At 42.6% G+C, this 23,382-nt stretch overlaps 1 protein-coding gene and 1 long non-coding RNA gene across 2 annotated transcripts in view; one reads left to right on the top strand and one right to left on the bottom strand.

The window, feature by feature from the left end:
- The window catches only part of LOC122229899 (myelin associated oligodendrocyte basic protein), a 63,755-nt gene that overhangs the window by 5,290 nt on the left and 35,083 nt on the right, over positions 1 to 23,382 (top strand). The window contains exon 2 of the mRNA XM_042955458.1: positions 17,281 to 17,359. The gene's annotated coding sequence lies outside the window, so the exon portion shown is untranslated. The remainder of the gene's footprint in view (positions 1 to 17,280; positions 17,360 to 23,382) is intronic.
- Positions 1,345 to 22,171, bottom strand: LOC122229900. Its single transcript, XR_006207176.1, has 3 exons — positions 21,889 to 22,171; positions 16,482 to 16,564; positions 1,345 to 1,452 (listed from the first exon to the last, which is right to left on the bottom strand). It is a non-coding gene; the product is annotated as an uncharacterized LOC122229900 (long non-coding RNA).

Below are 23,382 nucleotides of genomic sequence, written 5' to 3'. Positions count from 1 at the left end.
TCACTTTTAAAATGTAATTGTCTTAAGTATTCCCACTATATACATTGAGAACACCCAATGGTGTTATTTTTGCTTCCAACCATCGTGTCTGATGTGAGAAACACATAAGTAGGATAGTCTATTTTATAATATCCCTATTTTTACCCAATTTTTACCTCCCCCCAACCTTAAAAAATTTTTTTAGTGTCTAATTTTGAGAGAGAGAGTAAATAAATAAAATTTTAAAAAAAAGATTAGAGGGGTGCCTGGGTGGCTCAGTCACTTATGCGTCTGACTCTTGATTTCAGCTCAAGATCTTGTGGTTTGTGAAATCAAGCCCCACATCTGGCTCAGTGCTGACAGTTAAGAGCCTGCTTGGGATTCTCTCTCTCCCTCTCTCTCTCTCTCTGCCCCTCCCCAGCTTGTGCGCTCTCTCTCTCAAAAATAAATAAGCATTAAAAAAATAGATTGGAGATAAGAAGGGTGCCCTGTTGTCTCAGAAAAGCATGTGACTCTTGATCTGCTGTGTGAGTTTGAGCCTCACGATGCGTGTGGAGGTTATTAAAAAAAAATAAAAAGAAAAACTTAAAAAAGATAGGAGAAACTTTGTTTTTATGTGCTCTCTCTTTAACCATATCTTTTTTGTGTGTTTGTTTATTTTGAGAGAGACAGAGACAGCATGAGGGAGGGAGGGGCAGAGTGAGAGGGAGAGAGAGAGAATCCCAAGCAGGCTCCCCACTGTTAGCACAGTCTGACCTGGGGCTCGATCTCACAGACCATGAGCTCATGATCTGAGTGGAAGCCAAGAGTCAGCCGCTTAACCGACTGAACCACCCAGGTGCCCCTAGAATTTGACTTAAAAAAAAAAATTTTTTTTTAACGTTTATTATTGAGAGACAGAGCATGAGCATGGGAGGGGCAGAGAGAGAAGGAGACAGAATTTGAAGCAGGCTCCAGGCTCTGAGCTGTCAGCACAGAGCCTGATTCAGGGCTCGAACTCACAAACCGCGAGATCATGACCTGAGGACACTTAACAGACTGAGCCACTTGGCGACCCTAGAATTTGATGTTTAAACTTCTGATCCTTTCCCTCTTTCCCCACCAAAATAGTGTGTGTGGGCCTGGGGGGGGGGGAGTGAAAATGGGGGGTAAATGAAACAAGAAAGGAAAATACTGTTACTGGAAGTAGGTAAAAACAAATACAGAATTCTCCCTGAATTTTGTGTATATTTAAAAAAATTCTTCATAATAAAAACAAGTTACCAAGTTATCATGCCGAACACTGTGATTCACTGAAATCTACTGAGCAAAAAACCAAATCAATATTAAATATTTAAATGAATAAATGAAAACACTGACCGTAAAATACCATCTCCTCGGCATGTTTCCTGAAATAAAGATCGTGTTCAACCAAAGTTTTCATGGAATCTTGGTTTGGGGCCTTGTTGTTTTTCTTTTCTTCTAAACCAGTCGCTGCAAGTAAGTCATATTCAAAACGTTAAATTATTTGCAGAGAGATTAGAATCTCATGTTATAAAATAACTCTGATTGTGACCCACTATGGTCAAATCTGTACAAAGACTGAGGGCATTTGTCCTTAGAGTGTAAAACCACACTTTGTGCGACTAACAAAGACACTGCAGATGTTGAGAGACACTACACGTTCCTTATTTGCATGCCTGGGTGCCCTGCCCTTCAGTATTTATTTCTTCCAGTCACTGGTTCCACGAGACCAAGTCTATAGCCTCATGAGTGTGGACTTCATGGCTTTGCTGCGGGTCACTACGGTTGGATATGTGTCTATCTGCAGTGTCCGAATGTTCAAGCATAAAGTGGTTTTCCTTTAGTAACCAGTGTTGCACATTTATAGAATTTAACATATCCTATATCCATAATCGGTTCATATTATCTTATTTTTAAAAAAAGGTTTTTTAAGGTTTATTTACTTTGAGAGAGTAAGCGAGCAGGGGAGGGGCAGAGAGAGAGAGGGAGTGAGAGAATCCCAAGCAGGCTCCACACCGTCAGTGCAGAGCCCAACGCAGGACTCAATCCCACAGACCATGAGATCATGACCTGAGCCGAAATCAAGAGTCAGAGCTTAACGGACTGAGCCACCCAGGTGCCCCGTGTTCGTATTATTTTAAAAAAGAGTATATCTAGAAGCTAATAACAATCTAAAACTGAGTGGTGGGTAGCACCTTCATATGGAGAGGCCCCAGTCTCAGAAGCTGCTAATGCACCTGTTGGAGCAGGAACTGGTTGTAGGACCAAGGACTGTCGTGGCATCTGCCTTAGCAGCAAACAGAAGCAAACACTTGGCTGAATCGTGCCAAAAGTTTAGGATGACCTAGGGCTCAGTTGGTCCAGGTGGGGAATGCGTTCCCTTACAAGGCAGATACACCTTCCAGGTTTGATGAGGCTCCATATTTTATGAAGGAATAAAGGTCAAGGCTCATGGGAAGACCATCCTGCGGTCTGTACTTAGGTTGGGATCCCCCTGAAGTAGACCTAGGGGCAAGGAATCTAGTACAAGTAATTTACTGGGGTGGGGGGCCATCTCAGGAAGCCTGGGCACTTAGCAGAGTGGGGAAGGGAAACTGGGGACATCACTGGGCAGGCAAGTGCTGTGGCCAAGTGGGCGATCCATCCACTGGGGACTCTGGAGGCAGGTCTCAACAGAGAGGTGCTGGGCAGGGTGGGAACTGATTACCAAGTTCCTCAGGTTTAATGATAATTGTGATTTGCTAAAGCTTCAAACACTGAAGTCGTTTGGTGCTCCATTCATCGACTATTGAGCAGAGTTATGATGGATTTTGAACAAAAACACAACCCAAATTTAAAATAATTCGTTTACAGGAGGGGCCTGGGTGGCTCAGTCGGTTAAGAGCCAACTCTGGCTCCTGTCATGATCTCAGGGTTCTTGTGCCCCATGAGAGGGCGCAGCGCGGGCTCCGTGGAACCGGATGTAGATTTTCCTCCAATGAGGCTGCACTTGCCCAGAAACCAAACTTGGAGTCAAGAGAAGAGGAGGAGGGTCACTTGGAACTTTAGATGCAAACTGCAGTAAAGACTGTGTTAAAGATCGTCTGTTGTCAGTCACGTGTGTGCTGTCTACACTTAATGTAGACTTTAGATTTACAGGATCAGAAGCCAGATTTTTAGTGTGTCAAGGGGCAATAAGTTAGAGAAGCCAGAGGTATTATTCTATAATAATACAGTGTGGGCAGTGTGATAGGCACTTTTATTTTTGAAGCAGATTACATGGCAACTGTGATTTTCTCAAGGCACTTTCTCAACAAACTACCAGGTAACAAAATGGTACATTCTTGGCTGTTTGGCAAGCCTAAAATTAAAAACAAAGACAGTTCTTTTTTTTTTTTTTTTTTTAATAAGATTATTCCCATTAAGGTCGGGTCGCATCTCACTGTGTGTATTTCCTGTCTCTAGATAACTGACATCACTAACTAGAATCAGGGGTCCCTCACTGCAGCCTGCTGACATGTGACAGATACCCTTCTTGACTAACCTCAGTCAGGCTCCTTTGGTGCCTCTTTCCAATTAGGCCTCGACCTTGGGACTTCCAAGTCTGTCTTTGCCTTGACCAATTTGAACAAGAATCTGGCTAAGTCAGTTTATCGAGAATCCCCCAGCCCATCTCTGACCAAATTCCTCACCCCCACCACCTCCAGGTGGATGCCTGATCTCCCTGGCTCACCTGCAGCAAGGACACTGTCAAGCTGCTTCAGCCAGAAGTACCCCATCTCTGGGTACCCATCTCTGCGACTGTGAGATCATGATCTGAGCCAAAATCGAGTTGGATGCTTAAACAACTGAGACATCGGGGCGTCCCTTTCTTTCTCTTTCTTTCTTTCTTTCTTTCTTTCTTTCTTTCTCTCCTTCTTTCCTTCTTTCTTTCCTTCTTTCTTTCTCTTTCTTTCTTTCTTTCTTTCTTTCTTTCTTTCTTTCTTTCTTTCTTCTTTCGCCTCTTGGTAATTTTCTACCCACCAGTTCCTCCAACCTGCTCCTTGGCTATAAATCCCCACTGTCCCTATTGTATTTGGGATTGAACCCAGGTTTATATCAAAGTCTCTTTCCCCCTATTGCAATAGTTCCTGAATAAAATCTATCTTTAACCCTACTGATAGGCTCCGGTTTTCTTTAACGCATCACACCGACACATTCATATCCTGAGTCTCTCCTTTTGCTAGAAGCCTTGCATCTTGCTACCCTCTGTCCACCTTTTCCCGCTCTAGCGGTAATATTACAAGGACTAAATCCACGCACAGGGCCCAGGAAGCTGAGTAGCAAAGGCATGTCTGCCGCAGACCGGGTTTTAACACAGCAACTTGGACAAAACCAGACCCTCAATTAGGGAACACAATGTACATGATTGCAGGTCCCCACTGGCCAGAACACAATTGTGACTGGCCCCTGGCTTAGTGCAGAGGGAGAGAGGGATTGGGTGTGGAGCCTGGGAACACACAGAGGCTTTGTCTGAGCGGCTGGCGGCTCAGTTGGTATCATAATCCTCTGTTTACCATCGAAAGTTGGGCTCTGTGTAGTCCAAGATCTACAAGACCAAGGTCAAAGTCTTGGAGGAGACAGGTTTGCTCTGAAAGCGAGGATTGAAGGGCAGACTAGAAACCATTGACTTTTGTTTCTCTCAGATGTAATCAACCAATTATTTGTCTTGTAATAATTAAATGCTCTTACAGTTATTTATAAAACTCCCTTCCCCCTCCCCCATATTCTACAGGAAAAAATAGCATTCTTGTTAGGAATCTGAAAATCTCTCGCTTGTCTTTTATCCTTTTAATCAAAAAGCAACTTTTACAACACATATTTTGATACATAATTTGATAGGGAGAAGGGCTTATTTAACGGTGGATACGACTTTATGTACATTTCGTACATTTCAGTTTTTAGGTGAAACATGGGGATGTCTTTATCTCACCGATGACTTTCCTAGAGTAATTTTCTCCTGTAGATGAGTCACTCATTTTATACTCATTGTCAGTAATCCCTCTAACAAAATATTTGCCATACTCTCTAACCTATTGAATGCTTGACTCTCTATGTGCTGATATAAAATAGTATTATGTCTGAGTGCTAATAAGTTGGGGTTTGTTTTTAGAGTGATGAAAATTTTATAGAATTAGGTAGTGGTGATGCCTCCACACCCTTGTGGACATACTAAAAATCTCTGAATTTTACATCACAGAATTGTGAATTCCATGGTATGTAAATTATATCTCAGTTAAAACAATTACTGCATTTGTTGCTTAAAAGTGGCAGGTTAGGGGCGCCTGTCTGGCTCAGTTGGTGGAGCATGAAGCTCTTGATCTTGGGATTGCGGGTTCGAGCCCCACACTGGGTGTGGAGATTGCTTAAAAATAAAATTAAAAAAAAAAAATGTATTGTAGAAAAGTGCCAGGTTAACTCCACATGCTTATTTTATTTCCTCTCTCTTCCAAAAAATTATCAAAATTATGGTAGTAAAAAGTATCCTTTTAAAAAGTGAAGAATTAAAAAAATATTTTATTCCAGAGGGGCAGTAGAGAATTTTTTAAAAGTTTTAGCCCCCCAAGAAAGGGAGACACCAAAAGGTGAGTGATTAGAACCCATTTTGGGGACGTACAGACTTGGTGGAGGAAAGTAACTGACCTGGCAGAGTGGAGGAGATTCCAATGTAAGTGCTCTCAAAGGGTGTCTGGGTGGTTCAGTTGGTTGGGCGTCCGACTGTTGATTTCAGCTCAGGTCCACAATCTCACGGTTCAGGGGATCGAGCCCCACGTGGAACTGTGTGCTGACAGCACGGAGCCTGCTTGGGATTCTCTCTCTCCCTCTCTCTCTGCCCCTCCCCCATTTGCATGCACAGGAGCACTCCCTCTCTCAAAATAAATAAATAAGCTTAATGTTTATTTATTTTTGAGAGAGAGAAAGACAGACAGCACACGAGTGGAGAAAGGGCAGAGAGAGAGAGAGAGAGAGGGAGACACAGAATCCGAAGCAGGCTCCAGGCTCTCAGCTGTCAGCACAGAGCCCGATGTGGGGCTCGAACTCACGAACTGTGAGATCATGACTTAAGCCGGTCAGATGTTGAACCGACTGAGCCACCCAGTCTCCCCTAAAATAAATAAATACGCTTAAAAAGTTTTAACTGCTTTCAGTGGCGATGGCAGAAAAAGCAGGACAAATGTATGTGCTAGGATGCTGGGAGTGTCCACATGGGAAGTGCCAGTCATGAAAGCCAACATCCTGAATGGATTTCCAGGTTCACTGCACCAACTTGCTCCGGTCACTGGAAGTTTATTATGGAGAAATTTCCAGACTCAGCATCTGTGGAGAGCAGAGGTGATGGGCAGGGCTTGCAAAGGGGACACATCCGCAGAGTCGTGCAGTCCCTAGCCTCTCCTGATCACAGACTCAGTAGCAAGATATTCAAATTCCCCTACCATCCCTACTCCTTCCAGGCTGGAGAACGCATTGCTCCTCCCTGAACGAACTGAATGACCCTAGGGGAAAATCTTCCAGCTACTTAGGTTTTCAAATCTGCGCACACAAAGGCCAGAGTGGCTGCCCATTGGACCACTCGTCAACAAGCCCTGTGCTGGTACTTGGGGCATCCAGTCACCCCCTGAATGCCTAACGGACAGAAAGAGGCAGTGAAGGTCAGCAGACAAAGGAGGGAGCTTTCAACAGGAAGAGGAGAGATGAAAACAACAGAAGGATGAAGGAATCTGGAATAAGCTCGCTAATTCAATTTAAGGAACAAAGCCAACAAAGAAGCAAACAAAACAAAAGTAATGAACAAATCCCACATAGTATAGTTACTATCTTCCTGGGGCTTAGAGAAAAGACGATGTGCTTTGAAAGAGGGAACGTCAGCAAACAAGAAAGAATTGAAAAATCTGATCGCCGAAAGAAAATATACAATGGTATACAATGAATAAAATAAGAAAACTTCATGAAAGGTGGAACCAAAAGTCAAAGAACTGAAAGCTAGGAAAGAGAGGAATGAGGAACACTTTGGAGGATCCATTTAGTTTTCTATCATTACTTTTCAAGAGCCAACCAATAAAAGTTTTCAGGCAGAAGAAAGAAAGTGGACAGGGATAATGAATAAAAACTACATAAAAATTAAAGAATAGAGCGTTACAAATTTCCAGGGGAAAATGACCTACCAAGTGGGGATGAGAAAACACTCACGTTGAAGGAATGGGGGGGGGGGGAGGTTTCAGGACAATTAGGGTGAAAATAAGACCTTGAACATTTCCAGACATTTGTTAAAAATCACAAAAGGAGGGGCGCCTGGGTGACTCAGTCAGTTAAGTCTTCGACTTCGGCTCAGGTCATGATCTCACGGTTCGTGGGTTTGAGCCCCGCATCAGGCTCGCTGCTGACAGCTCAGAGCCCGGAGCCTGCTTCGGATTCTGTGTCTCCGTCTCTCTCTTCCCTTCCCCTGCTCGTACTCTCTCTCTCTCTCAAAAAAAAAAAAAAAAAACATTTTTAAAAAAATCACAAAAAGAATGGGAATCTGAAAGGCCTAGAACTTTTCAACAATAAGTTGCCCTGTAGGAAAAAAACACAGAAAAACAATAACAGTCACAATTCTGAGGAACTCTAGTTTTCTGTTTTTTAATTTTAATTTTTTTTTTTTACTGCTTATTTATTTTTGAAAGAGAGAGAGAGACAGAGAAGGAGCAGGGAGGGGCAGAGAGAGAGGGAGGCACAGAATCCAAAGCAGGCTCCAGGCTCTGAGCTGTCAGTGCTTGAACCCACAAACCATGAGATCATAACCTGAGCTGAAGTCAGACCTTTAATCAACTGGTGCCCCTTTTAATTTAATTTAATTTAAAATTAAAAAGAATTTTTTAAAATTTGATTTTAGAGAGAGAGAGTGAGAGCATGGGAGGGGGAGAGGGAGAAAGAGAGAGAATCTTAACCAGGCTCCAGGCTCAGTACAGAGCCTGATGCGGGGCTCAATCCCATGATTCTTGTATCATGACTGCCAAAATCAAGAGTCAGATATTCGAATGACTGATCCACCCATGTGCCCCAGAACTCTAATTTTCAACACAGAATTCTATACCCAAACAAGCAACCAAGTGTGAGAATAGAATAGAGCAGTTTTCAGGTATTCGAGCACTCAAAAAGATTCATTTTACATGTGTGGTAAAACCTTGGATTGCACGTAACTTGTTCTGTGAGTTTTCCACAAGATGAGCAAACATTTCTAATAAATTTTAACTTAATAAACGAGCGATGTCTTGCAATATGAGTAGTAGGTGACACTGAATGTCACGTGATCACAACTGAGCCAATGGTTCCTGAAATTCACTTTGATATACAAGTGCTTTGGATTACAAGCATATTTCCAGAATGGATTTTGCTTGCAAACCATGGTTTTATTGTATATACATATATATCCTTTCTAAGGAAGATACTAGAGGTTGTGCTTCAGGAAAATGAGGGGGCAAAGCAAAAATGAGAATGACATGGGATCCGGGGCACTGGTGATCTATTACAGGAAAGCAATGAAAGGGAGTCCCCGCCCTGCACTGGCTTTGAGAGCATCCAGTCTAAAAACAGAACAATTAGAGAATAGACAATCACAGAAGACAATAGATGGAAATGATTATTTGATGGATAGGAATGCTTGAGAAAATTATTGATAGATATTTGAGAGATCTGCTGGAATATTTGGAAAAAAATGAATGATACATAAATAAAAAACTAAGCAAATTAAAATAAATAAATGAAAGCAAAAACAGGATAATTATTAACTCCAAAAAAAAAATGAAGTTGTAAAGAGGAAGGAAATAATAGAGTTGATTACAAGTTCTGTAGGAAATAATATCTATCATCTATCTATCTATCTATTTATTTTTAAATATTTATTTATTTTTGAGAGAGAGAGAGAGAGAGAGCACAAGCAGGGGAGGGGCAGAAAGAGGGAGACACAGAGTCCAAAGCAGGCTCCAGGCTCCAAGTGGTCATCACAGAGCCTGACGGGGCTTAAACTCAAGAACCGTGAGATCACGACCTGAGCCGAAGTCAGACGCTTAACCCACTGAGCCACCCAGACACCCTCGTAGGAAATGTTTATAGGAATAGATATACTGACTGACAAGACTACATTCAGTGGGTGAAGGAGAAGAGAGAGCAAAGAGTAGAGAGTAAGAAAATGAAACCCTCATTAAGAAGTCAAAAGCCTACAATAAATAATAAGTATATAAATGGCTGTTTGTGGAATTATTTAGCAATGTGGATATAAATCTAGAAAAAATGGCTAAAAAAAAAAGTTAAATGTGGCAATGTGGTTGCCTCTGGTAAGTGGGGTTGTGGAGCGGAGTGAGGTGGCGTATTATTTTGATAAATATGAAAATTAACTAAAATAGTACTTACGGGGACTGTGGCATATTAGTTTGCTAGGGCTGGTGTAACAAAGTACCACAAACCGGGTGGCATAAGTCACAAATGTATTGCCTCGCTGTCCTCAGGCTTGAAGTCTGAGGTCAAGGTGTCAGCAGGGTTGGTTTCTTCCGAGGCCTGTGAGAGAAGATCTGTTCCAGATCCCTCTCTGTGGCTTGTAGTTGACTATCTTCTCCCCATGTCTTCTCATGTTCTCCTCTATGCATGTCTCTGATTCCAAATCACACACCAAAGGGTGTGTGGTTCGGAGATGATGTTTGGTTTGGTTGGACCTGGCATGTGGTTTGATGTGCCATGGAGTTGGTATGGCGTGAGCCTTGGTGAGGGCTTTGACATGGAGTGTTGATTATGTGGGATGAAGAAGGTGGGGGACTGAAATATTCGAGTGTATGTGGAGATATAGTGTGGATGTGGGGTGCGCATATGTGTGGGTTTGTGTGTGTGTATAGTATGGCTGTAGCTCAGCTTAGCTTTTGTTTAGATTTTCCTTTGCCCTTTGTTTTTGTCTTTGTTTTTGTCTTTGTTTGGCCTTTGTTTTGTCTTTGTTTCACTCTTTGTTTAAACTTTCTTTGGCTTTTGTTTGGTCTTTCTTTAGCCTTTTGTTTAAACCTTGTGTGGCCTTTTTGTAGTCTTTGTGTGGCTTTTGTTTTTAAGTGGATCTTGGCTGAGAACCCATCAAAAATACCTTGTGTAATGAAAAACCCGGATATATAATCTCTCCCTATATATTCTGCATGCATTGAGGTAGCCTCAACCCCCCCCACAGGGACCCGATCCGGTGGAGCCTCTTTCACACAACTGCTACTTGAAGGTAAGGGAATTCCATAGTTTTTCATCTTCAGGTTGTACTTCATGTTCAAGTGGCAAGTGCACATTTTGGTATGGGCCATTTCATTATATTCCAGGGGCAGTTTGGCGTAATAGCAGTCAAGATCGGGAGAACATAAGATGGTGGAGAAAACAAGAGCAGAGGACACCAAGGTTATTCTAATGTGAGCAGAGGGCCCTCCTGGAATGGGAATTGTCTGAGCCTGGGGAAGAGGTTCCAAACCCTAACTCAGATTCTTTCAGGTTTAAAGCTTGATGTTCCTGGAACTAGATTAATGGAGCCATTAGCTTCTTTTTCTATGTATGCGTTTATCATTTGTCACGATTTGAAAATGAGTTGTTTTCTTCTTATCTAGGAAAAAGTCTTCCTTCATGCAGCTGGGCTTATGTATGGGGGATACTTATGGAACAAGAAAGCCCAAATCTTGTTAGAATTTTGCTCCCTGTAGACTAACAACCTTAAATGGAAAGATGTTCAAGCTCAATCTTGTGCAGAATCTCTTAGAATCTCAGAGTTTTCCAGTGTGTGGGGGGTAGAGCAAGGAAAGAAAAGATTATGTGTCATGGGAATAAAACAATTAACTTGGCTAGAGTACAGGTGAAAAATAGGGAAAATCATTTTTACTGCTTTGTGAAATCAAACAGGAAGGAAAAAAACAGATCACTGTTATATGTATAGCTATGCTATTTTATGTTTATTTGGATTAGTGGGAGAATGCCTTCGTGAGTGGATTTTAAAAATTGTTTCGGGGGCGCCCGGGTGGCTCAGTTGGTAGAGCGTGCAACTCTTGATCTTGGGGTTGTGAGTTCGAGCCCCATGTTGAGTGTTGAGTCTGCTTTAAGAAATTGTTTCAGATTTGCAGAAAAACTGCAAACCGTACAAAAATTCCAGGTGTACTCAGATCACCCAAATGTTGACATTTTACCACATTTTCTTTGTCAGTCTCTCTCCTTTTTCTCTATAGACACTATATGTATTTTTTTCTAAGCCGTTTGAGATGAATTTCCAGACACGATCAAAACTGAAAACCAACATTGAGAAAATACTGTTATCTAATCCACAGACACGTAGATTTTGTCAATTGTCCCAGGTTTCAGTTCCAGATCATGCATGACTTTACTTGCCATGTGTCTATAGTGTCCTTTAGTCTGGAAGAGCACCTGAGACAGTCATTCTCGTTCATGACCTTGAGAAATTTAGAAATTTAAAGAGTATAGAGAAATTTAAAGAGTATAGGCCTTTTCTTTGGTTAAATGTCCCTCAGTATAGGTTTGATCTGATGTCTTCACATGATTAGGTCCAGATTAGGCAGTTTTGTAAGGAATATGCTTGCATTTCAGACTGTATGTCTCCAAATTTATCCTTGAATCTGATTGTACAGACTTCTAACTTGGGGTCTGGGTTTGCTAATGGTAACTAGAATTTTAAATGAGTTCTTAGGGGCGCCTAGGTGGCTCAGTCGGTTAAGTGTTTGACTTTGGCTCAGGTCATTATCTCACAGTTCATGAGTTCAAGCCTGGCTTTGGGCTCTGTGCTGACAGCTCATAGTCTCGAACCTGCTTCGGATTCTGTGTCTCCCTCTCTCTCAGCCCCTCCCCTGCTCACCTCTGTCTTTCTCTCTCTCAGAAATAAATAAACATTAAAAAAAATTTAAAGGAGTACCTAAAATCTTACAAGAAAACACACACACACAAAATCTAAAATCTAGAGCTTTTACAGATAATTCTCAAGTATTCATCAAAAGTGTGTAAGTGCTGCCCTTTTGTTAAAAATAACAATTGCCACAATATGTACATGAACTTGGTAGGTATATAGTGAAGTTTTTAACGTAGATTCTTTGCATGTGCTGGTTCATGTCTACTGCTTTATGAGTGTTCATTTCGTGAATGTGATTGTTCCTTTCTAAGCATCCACTGAAAACATACAGTTCACAAAAAGTGGTCTTGGATAGCCACTCCAGGCCTGCTGGTGACCTTTAGCACATTGGCAGGGTGCTAGAAAAGAAAGAAATTTCATTCTATTTGCGAGAAAACCTCTGTTTGGAGGTGACTGACAGTTTTATCATTCTGAAGGTGGAGACTAACTTCTTAACAGACTTCCTCTCTTTTGGGAAAGTTATTTAAATAGATTCTTAAGATTTCCAAATAGAAAGCATCCATTTTTTTCCCCCTAGAGAAAATGCTGAAGTCATCATAATATAAATGTAAAGCAGTTGTTAACTTCTTATAGGATCTTTGTAGTCAAGTAAATGTATTATGGCTTTAACAGGACTGTTCCCTGGATAAGGTATATAGATATTTTCTTTCCTAATATGGAATTAGATTAGAAATTTAGAGTTCTGGGGGCTCCTGGGTGGCTCAGTCAGTTGAGCATCCGACTTTGGCTCAGGTCATGATCTCGCGGTCCGTGGGTTCGAGCTTCGTGTCGGGCTCTGTGCTGACAGCTCAGAGCCTGGAGCCTGTTTCTGATTCTGTGTCTCCCTCTTTCTCTGACCCTCCCCTGTTCATGCTCTCTCTCTCTCTGTCTCAAAAATAAATAAACATTAAAAAAAATTTTTTTTTTAAGAAAAAATTAAAAAAATAAAAAAAAAAGAAATTTAGAATTCTGGACATACAACTATTTACTATGGAGGAACTCAGCTTTTGGGAAAATGTAGCATTAGCTGTTTTGATTGTCTTATCTGGAAGTCACCCTGGAGTTTGAAAAAATGATTTTTACTTAGAGGATTATGTGTTCCCATAATGAGCCATCCTGGGTTGAAAAATGAGGTCCTCCTTCTCTCACTTAGCCAAAAGAATTGGGGGCCAGTACATGGAAGCCTTGGAAGGCCAGAAGAGTCTTATGGATGGGAATTGAGTTTCTTTCCACAATATAGAAGTCTGCTGGGCTGGGCTGGGCTGGGACCCTAGGATTAGGTTCCATTGTGTAGGCTCCAAAAGTGACCTCTTTTTGGCTGTGCAGGCCTCTCTGATTTCTGTAACCCTGTTACCCCTGATGTACAGGTAAAAACTTGGAGGTATTAGCTGTGCTCTGGGTGAGTAAAAGACCAGTCTGTTTAAAAGTGTACTCAGGATTTTGTTTTTATTTAGGCTTGAGGAGGGCAGCAGACCAGAAGATGATTGCCATTAAGATTGTTACTCACAGTTACCAAAAGGAGGGCATATGCCTGACCATGCAGGGCCACATGAGGAAGCACCAGGGTGATCAGAAGCCAGAGGGAATGAGGGGAAAGCATGGGCAAGAGCTTTACTGTGTGTTTTGGAGGGAGGACTGGGTAAGGCAGTGTAAACAGGCTAGGTAAATTCAGGATGAGCTAGTTTGAATAATTTCAGTGGGTTCTGGGAAGGCCTGTTGAGAAGGGCTCTTCTGATTTGTCTGGTTCCTGGCCTTGGGGTGTTTAGGACAGGAATGCTGGCTTAATCTGCGGGACCTTGATAAAGAGGGTAATTGACAAGGGTAGGCTCTCGATTGGTTGGTTTGTATATGAAAGACATACTCATAGAGAAGTCCTGTGCGCCCCCAGGTATTCTAATGATGATTTTCTATTTCCCTCATTGCTTCTACATGTACTCATTTGAAATATTCTTTAAGGGAGAGTATCTCTTCATTTGTTTTGATTTTTTAGATTCCACATTTAGATGTAAAATCATCTAGTATTTGTCGTCCTCTGTCTGACTCATTTCACTCAGCATAATACCCTCTAGGTCCATCCATGTTGTCACAAATGACAAGATCTCATTCTTTTTTATAGCTGAGTCATATTCCATTGCACGGGTATGTACGTACCACATCCTTATTCATTCATCTATCAAGGGACGCTGGGGTTACTTCCATATGTTGGCTATTATAAATAATGCTGCAATAAATGTGGGGTGCATATACCTTTTCAAATTAGTGTTTTCATTTTCTTTGGGCAAATAACCCCTAGTGGAATTACTGGGTCGTATGGTACTTCTATTTTTAACTTTTTGAGGAAACTCCATACTGTTTTCCATGGTGGTTGCACCAATTTGCAGTCCCAAAACAGTGCAGGAAGGTTCCCTTTTCTCCACACGCTCACCAACACCTGTTCTTGTCTTTTTGATACTCGCCATTCTGACAGGTGTGAGGTGGTATCTCATTGCAATTTTGATTTGCATCTCCCTGGTGAGTAGAGATGTTGAGCATCTTTTCATGCGTCTTGTTGGCCACCTGTATGTTTTCTTTGGGAAAATGCTTATTCAGGTCCTCTACCCATTTTTAAATTGGATTATTCCTCTTTTTTGGGGGGTGGGGTGTTGAGCTGCATAAGTTCTCTTTGTATTTAAGATATTAACCCCTCATGGGTGTTGACCAAATAAGAATTCACTGAAAATTTAAGAGGCACGTATCCTAGCAAGTAGAATTGTAATAAGGGAAACACAGATTCAGATAGAAACCTGAATTATGTTCAGAGAAAGACTAAGAGGGGACAGGGTTATAAAGGCAAAAGGTCACAAGTGCAGTTCTCAGTCAGGTCTGTTATGCAAAACAGGGATTGGAGCGAGGTGAACTGGGATTGGTTGGGTTAATATGCAAATGAGGGATTGAGACGTGTCAAATCTCACTGGCTCCTTTGGGAGTTGAAGAATGGTGAAGATTCTGGTGTCTTGGTGAGGAAGGAGTCCAGCCCTAGGGCTTGTAGCTGGTGAAGAGTTCACAGTTCCTTCAGGAGAACGTGCATAAATTCCTTCTCCCTTATGGCCTCCTGGCCCTATTTTATTTCATTTTAAAGGTTTATATTTTTAAGTAATGTCTACAGCCAACTTGGGGTTCAAATTTATAACCCCAAGATCAATAGTTGAATGCTCTGCCAACTGAGTTAGGTAGGTACCTGCATCCCTGCCCTATTTTTTTTTTTTTTTTAAAGAGATCCTTTATCTCGGCTCACTTGCTGTATCTTGAAATCTCATTTTCATTAGGTATGTCATTTGCAAATATCTTCTCCCTTTCGGTATGTTGGCTTTTCATTTTGTTCATGGTTTCCTTCCCTGTGAAAAGGTTTTCATTTTAGTGTAGTCTCAATAGTTTATTTTTGCAATGCACTTAAAAATTTTTTTTAATGTTTATTTATTTTTAAGAGAGAGAGAGAGGGGGAGTGCAAGCATGGGAGGGACTCAGAGAGAGGGAGACACAGAATCCGAAGCAGGCTCCAGGCTCCCAGCCATCAGCACAGAGCCCAGCTCGGGGCTTGAACTCATGAGCCATGAGATCATGACCTGAGCCAAAGCCAGACGCTCAACCGACTGAGTCACCCAGGCACCCCTTTGCAATGTACTTTTTAAAACTTAATTTAAATTGGGGCACCTGGGTGGCTCAGTCGGTTGAGCGTCCGACTTCAGCTCAGGTATGATCTCACGGTTTGTGAGTTCGATCCCTGCGTCGGGCTGTCTGGGCTCTGTGCTGATAGCTCAGAGCCTGGAGCCTGCTTTGGATTCTGTGTCTCCTTCTGTCTCTGCCCATCCCCCACTTGTTCTCTGTCTCTCAAAAATAAATAAATAAATGTAAAAATAACAAATTTTTTTTAACTTAATTTAAATTTAAAAGGAACATGATCATCTGATTTGACGGAGCAATCTTACGATAGTTTTTACAGTTAGTGACACAGAATTGTCAATTCCATCATTATTACAATGATTAGCTGTCAACTAAGACAAATTATCAACCAAGACAACTGTGATATTGTGATTTACAAGAAATATACATTTGGTCGTTCAAATGGCCAAAATAAATTTCTGTTGTGTATTTGGTTTTTATCTACAGTTTCTGACTCGAAGCTCCTAAAACGTTTGGAATTTCCTAGGATAAGGGCAATAAAGGTGTCTTTTGTTATGTTAATGAGGTGAGTTGGGAAAGCCCTTAGGTACCCTAAGGACGGGCCTGGTTGCCATGAGAACCAACCAGGTGATTAGAGGGATGGAACTCTCAGTCCTACTCCCCGACCTTGGGGAGAGAGCCGCTAAAGGGAGTTGACCAATGGCCAGTGACTTAGTCAACCTTGACTGTATAACGAAACCTCTCTAAAACCCCAAAGGCTTGGAGAGCTTCCCAGTTGGTGAATGCTTGGAGATGTGGGGACAGCAAAGTGCCTGGAGAGGGCAGGAAAGCTCCGCCCCTTTCCCCCAAACCTTGTCCTCTGTATCTCTTCACTTGGCTGTTGAAATGTAATAACTGTTTCCCTGGGTTCTGTGAGTCACTCTAGCAAATTAATGGAACTTACCAAAGAGGTTGTTAAAACCTCCAAGCTGTAGCCACTTTGTAGAAGCACAGGTAACATCCTGGGGTTTGCCACGGGTCTGGAGTCTGAAATGGGGGGGGGTGAGAGACAGCCTTGTGGGACAGAACCCTTACCCTGTGGAATCTGATGCTGTTTCCCAGTAGCGTCAGAACTGACTTGAATTCCCCGACACCCTGCTGACGTCCAAGAATTGCTTGGTGTTGTGTGCATGGTGGGAGGACACCCCTCCCCCCACAACATTGGGATTGGGTCCAGGAGCCTTAAAAGAACACCTAATGGGAATTACAGGTTTCTTTTGCAGGTTATTTTTTGGAACTATAAGACCCCTTTGTTCAAACGACACTTCCAGGATTTGATATATATTAAGAAAGAAGGGCACAGATGGTTATGGATGGTCACAAATCTCCATACTGCATGGGCAAACAAAACTGATAAACTGATTCATTCATTAGTGCTATAAGCAAAACACCAGATTTGTCGTAAAGCTCCAGATTTACTAGGAGAAGTGACTGAAGAGTTTTTCCTTAATGACAGTGAATTAACTGGACATATAGCACTTTTCCTCTATAATGGTAAGACGGTCTTTAAAAAGTTTGCCTGCCATTTTGTAATGCTGTCCTCTCCCTGGCCCCCAACTGACAGTTCACATCTAAATTGAACATCATAATCCTTCTTAGGGCGGTGAGAGTGAAGCTCTGCGTATAGCGCGTTTGGATTTATGACAACTTCAATAACCAAAACACCAAATTAACCAGAATGCATTCTATTGCTTCACTTTCAGGGGAAAAAAGGAGCAAATGATACCAAGACAAGCTCATAACAGAGATCTAATCGCCAGAGGTGTACGGATGAAAACACAGGTACAAAATGAATTTCTTACACTCTTTTGGGTCTGCATCTAAATTATTGTATAATGATGCCTAGTATTCAGAACGTCAAAGCAGGATCAGCAAAAGACTGAGCAATCAAACTTTCCATAAGAGTTGAATGCTTCAAAAAAAAAAAAAAAAGAAACTATTGCAGGTGTTTCACGGTATCCTGGATTTGGGGACATACAAATATGAAAAAAAAAAAAAAAAGAACAAAAACACTTCTCTACAGCAAAGGGACCATGACCCTGGCCACCATTTGTCCACTTTTGGCAAACTCATGTCCTATGCATGGGGGAGGAGCCATTCTGTGAAAAAGAGACTTCCTTCCCCTGTCTTTAAACCCTACTCGGGGGATTCCTTCTATTTCTTTGTCTTAACTGAACCGGGACAGTCCTCTGATAACAAGGCTTCATCTGTCAGCCAATCAAATGGGGGACATGTATGCTCCAAGTGGCTCCAGAGTTGAGTGAGCCCGCGTCCTCCTCCTTGCCACTTTCAGACCACTACTCCTTCACTCCCTAGCTGGTCTTCCCCACCTGGAAGCTTGTGCTCCCTTCCCTGCGCCCGTCTTCACTTGGCCTCGGGTCACGCCTCCTCCACCGATGTGTCTGTGGTCAGCCTCCCCATCCCTCTCTGCTCCGACTCCATCCATCAGCCCACATGACTTCAATGTTCCTGTGAATGAACTACTCACTACTCCAGTCAGTTACCCAGTCTGCCTCATCTGTCCATCGCATGCTACGGCACTCAACAATACTCGAAACGACTCCATTTCCGAATCAAATGGTGCCAACATCTAGCATTTCATTTACAGCCTTCCTTTCTTTCAACCTGCTCTGTTACGTTCCCCACGACCACTGTTCTTCGGCCAGGTGCTTTGAGTTGACTTTCCCTTCCGTCTCCCCGTCCCTCTATGTATCTATTCCTCAGTTGCCCCTTTCTGTCTATTTTCTTCCTATTCCTGGTAGATTCTGGAATCCATCATGTCAATGATTTTCCTGCAAATTCTCTGGCAAATCCCGTCCTTAGATGAACCATGTGTCTTTGCCCTGTCTGCGCCCTGGCTACTGAGAACAACTGGGGAAAAACACAGTGAGGCAGAAGGCTACCTCTATCGCTACACATGAATAGTCTGTGACCCCACCCAGGCCATCTAAACTACCTGGCAGCCTGACCTTCAAATGTCTACAGAATCTCATTTATTTATTTAAAGAGGGGGAGAGAGAGAGAATCCCAAGCAGGCTCCATGCTCAGCGTCTAGCCCACAGCGGGGCTCAATCCCAACACCCTGGGATCGTGACCTGAGCCAAAGTCAAGAGTCGGACGTTCAACCAACTGAGCCACCCAGGTGCCCCTACAAAATCTCTTTTAAACGCATGTTATTCTTCTCAAATCTCCAACCGTCTCATTCTCAGCTTCTCTTGCCTCCCATTTCACTGGAAAAATGGAATCCATTCGGTGGGAACTTCATACAGCCAACTGCTTTCCCTCTTGCCTCCTGCGTGTGTGCTCTGCCCTCCCGTCTCCTCGGGGTTTCCTCAAGGACACTAATTACTTTCTCTCTTGTTTGATTTCAGTCTCTTCCTCTCTTAGTCCCTTCCCATCAGCACTCATGCTGCTCTTATCTGTCTCATTATAACAACAACAAAACCCACCCCCACAAATCAACAAATTGACCAGTCACCCCTCCGCTTTCCCAAAGTCTGGAAACTACATCTTCCTCTCCCTACCACTGCTCTCCTGCCCTTCATTCTCAGATCTCTGGCCTGAGTTGCCTACAGCGTCTCTCCGTGCCTTCAGCCCCGATTCTCTCCACAAATCCTCTAATCTACCTTCTGTCTCAACCACGCCATGGAAACAGTTCTTGTCAAAGTCACCAGTTACCTCTGTATCACTTAATTCAATGCACTTTTTCTGGTCCTCCTACTACACCACCTCTCAGAATCATTCCACCAAGGTGTCCACTCACTCTTTGGAAACCCTCCTTCCCTTTGGCTCCCACAATACCACACAGCCCAGTTTACCTCCCCCACCCCCAATTCTTCTCTTTACCCTCTGCCGATCACCTCTCTTCTGCCTGCCTGGAAACACCCTGGCACACCCCACCCTCTCCTCACTCCACAGTCTGATATCAGGGCAATCCCATCCCAGGGCTTCAGTTGTTCCCTATACTCCCACAACTTAAATTCCATCTTCTTTGAAATGCTCACTTGACATCTCAGCCTAGATGCCCTTCAAACACCCCAACTCAAGTGCACCTAAAACTCAACTCATGAGTCAGCCTCTTCCCCTAAAACTTCTCTTCTGGTAGATGCTTCTGCTGCTCAGCCAGTTCCTTGAACTACACACCTTGGACTCATCCTTGACTCCCCTTCCTGCTTCTTTGGTTAGATGAGTGATTTCAACGTAATAAGTAAATATAAAGATGGAAGGAAATAAATTGCAAAATGGAACCAAGATAAGTGGCATTTCCTCCATCTGAGGAAGTCTACCAGCGTAGCTGCTGTTGGGTGACTCACACTGTGTCCTTGGACACAAAATTTAGGTAAAGGGTAGTCGACAGCCCGGTGCTTGTTTCAGCTTCTCTCTGGCTGGTTCTTTTCTCTGTCTCCCTGAAACTGATGCCCTTGGAGAACCCAAGGCAGCTTCACAGCTCTCACCTTCCCCGAGTGGTCAGTGGAACAATAAATCAGCTGATCAGGTAATCCAGGTTCTTCCTTTTACCCCCTTGCTGTGACCACAGGCCAAATTAACATTTAAGTTTCTCTAGAAGATAATGCAAGTCTGGAAGATGGGTTCTCTGTACAGGGAAAAGGTGGGCAAAGACCAAATTATGAGGAGTCTTGTGTGACATATTAACTAAGAAGCAAGGCGTTTGCCTTGTGACTGGGGAAAGACTCTGTTGAGTAGGGAAGTGGATACATGAGGAGACAAACTCATGCCTTTGGTTCTTTCTCCTGGACCCTCCTTCCCACCACCCCCCTCCCCCCCAGTTATAGAAAATTGTGGATTTATTGATCTATATAAAATTCTAGTGTAAAGTTCACATACCCATAAGTTAAAGCAATGTATTGCATACTTTCTAGAAGAAAGAATGTCATGTTATTAAAATTACATTCAGAAAACTACTGTACTACTTACACATTTCTGTGGCTCTGCTATAATAAGCAAGGATTTTACCCCCAAAACATTTGCTAAATATATTATCTATGTGCTGAGGATATCAAACTTGGGTCACACTTGTTCCTTTTCCTAGAACAGCTGGAGTCAGGTAGCGTTTGTCGTCAGAAAGGGCTCTGCGCAAGTGTACGAGATAGTGGTGTGTGAGTAGGATGGTCCTGGGGTCACTGTCCTTTGTCCTTGTCCCCTGGCACAGAGCAAAGCAACGCGGGCTTTGCTCTGTCTCCCCAGATGGGTGGTCAACCCCAAGATAATCGAGGCACTTCTATGCTGTTATTTTTATAGCGTCAGCAGATCCCCAAGTCAGTGTCGGAGTTTGGCAAGATGATGCTCTCTGCGGAAAAGCACCCTGAATCAAAAGAAATATTTAGATGAAATTTTCCATTACCGGGAACCGGTTTCCCAGTTCAAGAATCCACCGCTCAACATTCCTTCTACCGATTTGTAGACATCTTGTTTGCCAAGGAGATAGACACATGGATAAATGAGGCCAAACGGATAAAGGCCTCCTTAGAGACACAGCACGCAGTGGTTACAACCCAAGTTTACTTTCTGCATGTATTTTTGCTATTGCGGACTAATCCACTCGGAAGGCATTGCCTTTTAGCGCGCAAATCGACACTCAGAGGAAAGCATAACCCTCGGCCTGAGACAATGAGCAAGGCTTTAGGAACCGTTGAAGGTCTGTGAGGAAGGTGCCAAGGGTGGAATGGCTAAGCACTGCAGTGATAACTGTTTTCCAGAGCGGAGGAGCTTTGGAAGGCTGCGGTAGCTGAGCGAAGCCCTGGTCTGCAGTGAGGCCTCTGCCCCCCGCCCGGGTTTTATTCCAGAAACATCTCTTCCGCAAAGCGCCCCCGTGCATTCCTCACTGGTGCGCCTTGAACTCCAGCCCAGACCCTGTTCCCCGATTTCCTGTCCCTTCGTGCTTCTGGGAGTCCCTTGTCACTCCTTTTTTTGGAGGGAGGTCAATTGGAATGGGCATCTATTATGTTTCCTCGCTGTCATTTTCTTGAGTCCTCCAGCCCCACGTGTGTATAGAATTAGTGGCTTTTAAAGTGTCCTCTTTTTCCTGTTTTGTGCCTGTTTTCATATTTAAAAAAAATTATCGTCTGTTTTTGTTTTTTTTTTTTTTCCTTTAACATTCTGATTATGAAAACGTTGCCCTTTCATTGTGTTCCTGTATTTTTCTTCTGTCATGGCACAGGTCTTTTGCCTTGTAATTTCATGGCATCTTTTGTTCTATGACATCGTTGTGTTTATGATTTCTCTTCTTTCCCTTCACGTCCGCTGTGTTAGAAGCCACGGAGTGTCAAGGTTAGGAACACGGACTAGCTCACCTTGGTTGGGATCCTGGGGATCCAGTTGCTAGTTCTGTGTCCTGGGGTTGGTTTTCTGACTTCTCTGTATCTTTGCTACCGCGAGACCTACTGTGAGGGGGTGAGGATTCTGTGAGTTACACACATAAAGCCTTTGAACAAGTGCCTGGCTGGTATCTCCTAACATGTGTTCGCGATGATTATTCTCGTTGGGGTTATTGGTCTGCTTTCGTTTCGTCTCCCTTTTTCCATTTTCCGGTAAAAATAAAAATGGCACCTTGGTCATGAACCATGTTACTCTACCTACGTGGGTCTGTTTCTAAGCTCTCTGTTCTGTCCCCTTGATCTGTTGGTTCTATTTCCACGGCAACGCTCTCTTGTCTTAATTAGTACAGCTTATGATAAGTGTCTCCATCTTGTAGAACAAGGCCCAATGCTTATTCAAAATAGTCTTGGCTCATCTCAGTCTTTTATAGGTCCGTAAGAAGTATGAAATCGTCTTGTCAATGACATGAAAATTTGATCTTTATCGGACTAGCGTTCAATTTATTAGCACATATTCAGCCTGCTTGTACTAACTGTTTCTTCTGCAGCCCTCAAAAAAAGATTTGCAAATTTTTTCATAAAGTTCTTGCATTTCTTTAATCAGATATCCTTCTACTTGTAGGTGTCCTGTGGTGTTGTGTCCAGCTTGAATGGATTCTTTCATTTTACATTTCTGATTCAATCTTCCTCATCTTTACAAATGGTTCTGATTTTGGAATATTGATCTTGTGTCCAGAAATCTTGTTGAACTTTCTTTTCAGTTCCAACAGTTTGTAGAGTTTCACGGTGTTTTGTTTGACTGGTTAGGATTTCAAGCACGGTGTGGATAGTGGTAGTGAGAGCATCCTTCCTGGGGTATCTGATTCAGATGAAAATGTTTCTAAGATTTCACCCACAGTAAGCCGTTATTTATAGATATTTTGGTAGCTAGCTTTTAGTAACATTAAGAACATCCCCTTCCCTTCCTTCTTTGTTAAGAGTTTTTTTTTTTTGTTACGAGTGGATATTGAATTTTAGTGAACGCTTTCTTAGCGTTTGTTACTTAGTGTTTGTATACCCCCTTATTCTGTCAATATGGTAAATCAGACATCTAGCCTTTCCAAATCTAAAACATTTTGAGATTTGCATCTTTGGTTTGCACTATGAAACATGTTACCTATCAGATCGGCAAAAATCTGAGGGTGTAATAACCTACTTTTATTGCTGAGGTGATGGGAAAATGGCCTCCATCATGCATTGTTTATAGGATAGTAATTCGTACAAATCCCATGGGGAGCAAGTTGGAAAAAAATCCATCAAAGTCTTTAGAATTACAAATGCGTAGTCTTCCCTGAGTCAGTGATCCCACTGTTAGCGGTTCACCCCTCAGGTATTTGCACACGTGGGAAATGAAGGGTGTATCGCTTTCTTCACTATAGCACCATTTGCAATAATAACAGATGGGAAACAACCAGACTGTTCACTTGTAGG

Source organism: Panthera leo, chromosome C2, assembly GCF_018350215.1.
Source record: "Panthera leo isolate Ple1 chromosome C2, P.leo_Ple1_pat1.1, whole genome shotgun sequence".
Taxonomy (NCBI): Eukaryota; Metazoa; Chordata; class Mammalia; order Carnivora; family Felidae; genus Panthera; species Panthera leo.
The sequence above is the reverse complement of the archived record's forward strand: the minus strand, read 5'-3'. Positions and strand labels throughout refer to the sequence as shown.